Below are 7,008 nucleotides of genomic sequence, written 5' to 3' on the forward strand. Positions count from 1 at the left end.
AGATTATAAAAGTCCCTGGTATCTCCTTTTCAAAAGATATGGCCAAACCTATTTTTATGTTAATGTGGGTCAAACTCCAAGGTAATAAGGTCAAATTTGGTGGTACCCAATAAAAGGGCTTGTCACATGGAATACTAGTACACATGTGTAAGATGAAAGTCATAGCTCCACTAAATCAAAAGTTATGGGCAAGGTTTAAGTTTGTGCGGACAAACAGAGAGACAGATAAACAATGAGGACATACAATGCAATCTACACTTCAAACAGTACTTCAAAATTCACTGACATATTGGCTTGCACAAAAATTAACAAATTATACTGTAAACGTATTAAATTTGGCTGTGTATTCTTTTTAGCGCTGTAGGCGGAAAGAAAGTTCCACTAATTAAGTACAATGCTAAATGTTTTGCAAATATACACAGAAATATGAACATTAAGATATTCACTATATCAAATCTATTTACACTTACTTGTTCAAAAATCAATTTATGCCAAAATATATACCGGTACTTGCTGATTATAATATATTTACAGTATCTTTGCTTAAACTTTTCTCTTTTAAAAAGACCACAATATCTTCACCTCAAATGCTGAATACATGTATTGAATTAACAGAAATCTGGTACTTGTGTATATATAGTATACTTAAAATTTTATTGAGATTGCTTAAAATATGAGTGCAATTATTGCACATTGTTTTAATATGACATTTCAAAAAGTAACACAGTAAATTTGATTAAGCAGACTAAATGTACAAGTTGTAGAAAAAAATAAGCTATCAAAGAGTCTTTTAACTAAAGTCTCAACATCATTTTTCTGTAATGGACATGCAGCAATCTCACAAGAAAAGTAACATACTAATTTCAAACATTACATTCAATATATTTTTAGATCAAACACAAATGTAGGGCTCAATAATCTGAAATTAGCTTGTTACATGTATATTGTGAATTCAATGTATTTTCACTACATATATTTAAACATATTCTGCAGGTAAGAAAATCACAACTACATGCATTGACCCCTTTGCTGAAGTTCCAAAAGAGGAAGAGTTGCTTTTAAGCATCAGTCAAATTCTAACCAGTATCTTGGGCTGTGAATGGATACCAGTGGACATTTGTGTCCCCAACATAAGGGAATGAAGAAATGACAAAATACCTAAACAAGAGGCCCAGGGGCCACAGCGCTCACCTGAGCACATCAGGCTTGAATTTACTCCCCCCCCCCCCTCCAGGCGTTCATCATTTGAACAAACTAGAATCAACACAACCTGAGGATGATTCCATATAAATATCACTAAACATAGCTTTGAAGTACTTGAAAAGAAGATTTTAAAAGGTTTCCCTATATATCCCTATGTAAAACTTTGGTCGGCCATTTTGGCCCCACTCTAGCCCCGGGGGTCAAGATTTGAACAAACTTGAATCTACACTACCTGAGGATGATTCCACATGAATTTTCCTCTCCTGGCCCAGTGGTTCTTGAGAAGGATTTTTAAAGATATTTCCTATATATTCCTATCTAAAACTTGGGTCGGCCAATTTGGCCCCACCCTTGCCCCGGGGGTCATGATTTGAACAAACTTGTATCTACACTACCTGAGGATGATTCCACATGAGTTTCATCTTTCCTGGCCCAGTGGTTCTTCAGAAGGATTTTTAAAGATATTTCCTATATATATTCTTATGTAAAACTTGGGTCGGCCATTTTGGCCCCACCCTTGCCCCGGGGGTCAAGATTTGAATAAACTTGAATCTACACTACCTGAGGATGATTCCACATGAGTTTCATCTTTCCTGGCCCAGTGGTTCTGGAGAAGAAGATTTTTAAAGATTTTTAGTATATATTCCTATGTAAAACTTGGGTCGGCCATTTTGGCCCCACCCTTGCCCCGGGGGTCATGATTTGAACAAACTTGAATCTACACTACCTGAGAATGATTCCACATGAGTTTCATCTTTCCTGGCCCAGTGGTTCTTGAGAAGAAGATTTTTAAAGATATTTCCTATATATTCCTATGTCAACTTGGGTCGGCCATTTTGGCCCCATCCTTACCCCGGGGGTCATGATTTGAACAAACTTGAATCTACACTACCTGAGGATGATTCCACATGAGTTTCATCTGTCCTGTTTTAGTGGTTCTGGAGAAGAAGATTTTTAAAAGATTTTTCTTACATATTCCTATGTAAAACTAGGGTCGGCCATTTTGGCCCCACCCTAGCCCCGGGGGTCATGATTTGAATAAACTTGAATCTACACTACCCGAGGATGATTCTACATGAGTTTCATCTTTCCTGGCCCAATGGTTCTTGAGAAGAAGACTTTTAAAGATTTTTCCTATATATTCCTATATAAAACTAGGGTCGGCCATTTTGGCCCCACCCTTGCCCCGGGGGTCATGATTTGAACAAACTTGAATCTATACTACCTAAGGATGCTTCCAAATGAGTTTCATCTTTCCTGGCCCAGCGGTTCTGGAGAAGAAGATTTTTTAAAAATGCCATTAATTTTTAACAAATTCATGATTATCTCCCCTTGGAAAAGGGTGTGGCCCTTCATTTGAACAAATTTGAATCCCCTTCACCCAAGGATACTTTGTGCCAAGTTTGGTTGAAATTGGCCCAGTGGTTCTTGAGAAGAAGATGAAAATGTGAAAAGTTTACGACAACGCCAACGCCAACGACAACGACGACGACGACAGACCACGGACAAATTTTGATCAGAAAAGCTCACTTGAGCCTTCGGCTCAAGTGAGCTAAAAATAAATAAGCAGATTTAGAAACAAGAAGTCCATGTGATTAAAGGTCACCAGAGCATCATGTAACAACTTTCCAACAATTGAATTTGGTTCATATTTTAAACCAGAGGCCATGACATTCATATTTTAAAAAGATGCACAATTATTTTTTCTTCAGATGCTTTATGCCAAAATTGGTTGAGCTATTGAAGAGAAGCTGAAAAAGTTCAAATGTTAAAGCACGACATCAGACAACAAGCAAGAGGCCTATTGGCCACATCGCTCAGCTGAGCACATGGGCTAGTTAAACAAGAGGCCCACGGGCCTTATAGGTCATCTGAGCATTATGCAACAACTTTCCAGTTACAGTGTATTGAATTTGATTCAATAACATGTTTTAAGCCAGATGCTATATGGCATTCACAATTTTGAAAGAGCACCATTGATCATCATAACAATAAACTTAGCAGTCACTTAGCTTGGTTACTGAATACCCATATGCAGGGTAGGGGAACAAAAATGCACTCCAACTAATCAGTAATATTCATCAATATAATCAGTAGTGCCACTAACACTCTGACATAAACCCCTGACCCTAGGTTGCACAAATTTTTAAAAGGCATCCTTAAAATTGCCTATCAAAAATAAATAAATGTTTTATAAATACAAAGGACCAGATTTCAAACAATTAATTCATTTCCAGCATATAAGTTATAGAGCCCCCCCCCCCCCCCCACCCCTGACCCTGGGGCCTTGAAGTTCACAATTCTGCAAGATTAGGGCCTTTGCTCATCATAACTACATAGGTAGTTCATCTGCTTCATACCCAGAGACAGAGAAGAAGATTTTCAAAGAATTCATGTTATTTCACTATATAATCAATAGAGCCCCACCCTAACACCAAAACCCCTTACCCTAGGGCCATAAAATTCGCAATTTTTGTAGAGGCACTCTTGCTCATCATAACTATGCACTTAGTTGGTTTATTTTATACCTAGGAGCAGAGAAGAAGATTTTCAAAGAATTCATGTAATTTCAATATAAAATCAATAGAGCCCCCCCCCCCTCCCACACCAGAACCCATGATGATAGGGCCATTAAATTCACAATTTTGGTTGAGGCACATTTGCTCATCATAACTACTATGCACTTAGTTAGTTTTTATAATACCTAGGAACAAGAAGAAGATTTTCAAGGAATTCATATATTTTCACTATATTATCAATAGAGCCCCCCCCCCCAGAACCCTTGACCCTGGGGCCATAAAATTCACAATCTTAGTTGAGAAACACTTGCTTATCATCACTATGTACTTAGTTAGTTTATTTGATACCTAGGAGCAGAGAAGAAGATTTTCAAAGAATTCATGTAATTTCACTTTATAAACAATAAAGTACCCCCCCCCCACCAGAACCATTGATGCTGGGGCCATGAAATTCACAATTTTTGTAGAGGCACTCTTGATCATCATAACTATTTACTTACTTAGTTTATTTAATACCTAGGAGCAGAGAAGAAGATTTTCAAAGAATTCATGTTATTTCACTATATAATCAATAGAGCCCCCCCCCCAACACAGAACCCTTGACCCTGGGGCCATAAAATTCACAATTTTGGTAGAGGCACTCTTTCTCATCATAAATATGCACTTAGTTAGTTTATTTAATACCTAGGAGCAGAGAAGAAGATTTTCAAAGAATTCATGTAATTTCACTATATAATCAATGAGCCCCCCCCCAACACCAGAACCCTTGACCCTGGGGCCATAAAATTCACAATTTTGGTAGAGGCACTCTTGCTCATCATAACTTTTTACTTACTTGGTTTATTTAATACCCAGGAGCAGAGAAGAAGATTTTCAAAGAAATCATGTATTTTTACTATATAATCAATAGAGCCCCACCCTAACACAGGAACCCCTGACCCTGGGGCCATAAAATTCACAAATTTGGTAGAGGCACTCTTGCTCATCATAACTATGTACTTAGTTGGTTTATTTAACACCCAGGAGCAGAGAAGAAGATTTTCAAAGAAATAATGCATTTTCACTATATACTTATTTAGCCCCGCCCTAGCACTAAAATCCCGGACCCCAGAGCCATGAATTTCACATTTTTGGTAGAGGACTCAATGCTGATTACAATCATACAAATAGTTTGACTGCTTGATGTCCAGGAGTAAAGAAGAAGATTTTTAAAGATTGCATTAATTTTAGTGGTTTTGGCCCCACCCCTCAGGCCCCAGGGGGGCAGGGATTATGAAATTAACAATTTTTGTTCCCCTTCACCCATAGATGCTTTGTGCCGAATTTGGTTGAAATTGGTTCAGTGGTTGCAGAGAAGAAGCTGAAAATGTTTAAATGTTAACACATGACAAACGACGCACAACGGACGACGACGGACGAAAACGGATAGCAATAGGTCACCTGAGTTACTCAGGTGACCTAAAAACACAAATCAGCTCAGTTGTAATGAAAAATTTACTTGTTATGGGAGGGGGCTTTTAATTTTTGATTACTTAGGAATGTCGCTTTATCAATAAAGTATACATGTATAATTTCTCTATACTTAAAGAAGAGTTTTAAAGATTTTTTCCTATATATTTCTTTGTAAAGATTTGATTGCCCCTTTACTATGGCCCCACCTTACCCCAAGGGGTCATGATATGAACAAACTTGAATTACCTCTAAGGATGTTTCCATATTAATATCCCCATTAATTATAATAGCTTTGCTGGTCTTGAGAAAAAGATTTTTTCTATATAATCCTATGCAAAACTTTGTTCAGCCAATGTGGCCCAACCCTATCCCCAGGGGTCATTGTTTAAATACTAGTAATTTAGAATCTACACTACCCCATGAAGCTTACATTCAAATTTCAGCTTTTCTGACCCAGTGGTACTTGAGAAGAAGATTTTAAAAGAGTTTTCCATTACATATTTTGATCAATGTTAAATTATTTGATTTCATATCACTGGCCCATCCCATCCCCAGGGATAATGATATGAACTAGTAGGAATCTACACTATCCAAAGATATAAAATATACATAAATTGAAAAACTGTTATGAACCCTTTTGTCAGATTTTAAATGAATGCTTTAAAGAAACCAAGTAATAACTGCTCGTAATATACATACACTATCGTTGCTCCAAAAACACAGAATTTTATGTGTCCAGCGGCTTGTAAAATTTCTGCTGTTATAAGGCTGGAACAGGTTTCTAACACTCTGCGCATTTCTATGGTTGTTAACTGGCAGTCACTGTGGTGAATAACGAAAACATGGTGGCATTGGTGCCGCAGCTGCTTCAGTTTGAGAACTTTGCATTCGTCTGAGACCTGCAATTTAATTCATCATACAATTTTACTTTTTAAATTGTCTTAAATCCCTTGTGATGGATGATGGATTTATGAGGTTAATAGAAAAAATTATTTTTTTTTTCCTTTGGCTTTTTAAAAATCTTTTATACAGAAATACAATTCAACAGCTAGATTTCTTACTTTACTTTACCTTTAAACAGCTCTGTAGCTTTTTCCAAACATTTGATAATTTCTTCTTTTTTATCTTCCATAACAGCTGAAGAATAAAATTAATTTAAATGTACAGCATAAATATGCAGAGTTTTATATACTCTATAAATATTTTCAGTGATACGTACCATATTATACTGTAAATCACTTTTTAGTCGCAATAACTTTATTTTCGCGTAATTTCTCGAGACAATGTGCTCACAAAAAATAATTATCGCGTATAATAGTATTTCTTCGGATTATAAAGAGCAAGAACCACAATTCAAGATTTTTGTCTCGCTTAAGAAGAGTGAATGACTATCTCACGAAAATAAAGTGTCGCTAAAATTTAATGATCTACAGTATCAGGGACTTTACAAATTTTGAGTCTTCTCTAATCCAATCTGTTACATGTAAGTTTTCCTGGGGAGTAGCTCAGATTTGACATGGAATAGTATTCTGTTTGGGAAATTTTTGGTTGGAAAAAGTTTTTAAGAATCAGTTTTACTAGGATTTTATTTTTATTTGTATAAAAACAGGGGTGGACACTAAGGGTTTGTTTTACATCCCCCCAGGTGTTATGCGACAGTGAATATGACCGAAATCACACTGAGAGAAATGAATGTACAATATTGAATATAAGCAGATATTAAGCAAGTCATTAATAGCGACAGTAGCTGCAGAAATGTAGCTCTCCAAAAAAATATATTGACAGACCGGGCTTTACTCTTAGCTGTCAAAATAAATTATTATTCTCAGGGAGC

General features: G+C 36.5%; 1 long non-coding RNA gene across 1 annotated transcript; it reads right to left on the reverse strand.

The window, feature by feature from the left end:
* Window positions 1-739: 739 nt before the first annotated feature.
* LOC134261143 (uncharacterized) lies at window positions 740-6,311 on the reverse strand. Its single transcript, XR_009990750.1, has 3 exons — window positions 6,246-6,311; window positions 5,874-6,073; window positions 740-1,158 (listed from the first exon to the last, which is right to left on the reverse strand). It is a non-coding gene; the product is annotated as an uncharacterized LOC134261143 (long non-coding RNA).
* Between the last annotated feature and the right edge of the window lie 697 nt (window positions 6,312-7,008).

Source organism: Saccostrea cucullata, unplaced genomic scaffold (assembly GCF_032062105.1).
Source record: "Saccostrea cucullata isolate Sc308-1 unplaced genomic scaffold, CSIRO_AGI_Scuc_v1 ctg1122, whole genome shotgun sequence".
Lineage (NCBI taxonomy): Eukaryota > Metazoa > Mollusca > Bivalvia > Ostreida > Ostreidae > Saccostrea > Saccostrea cuccullata.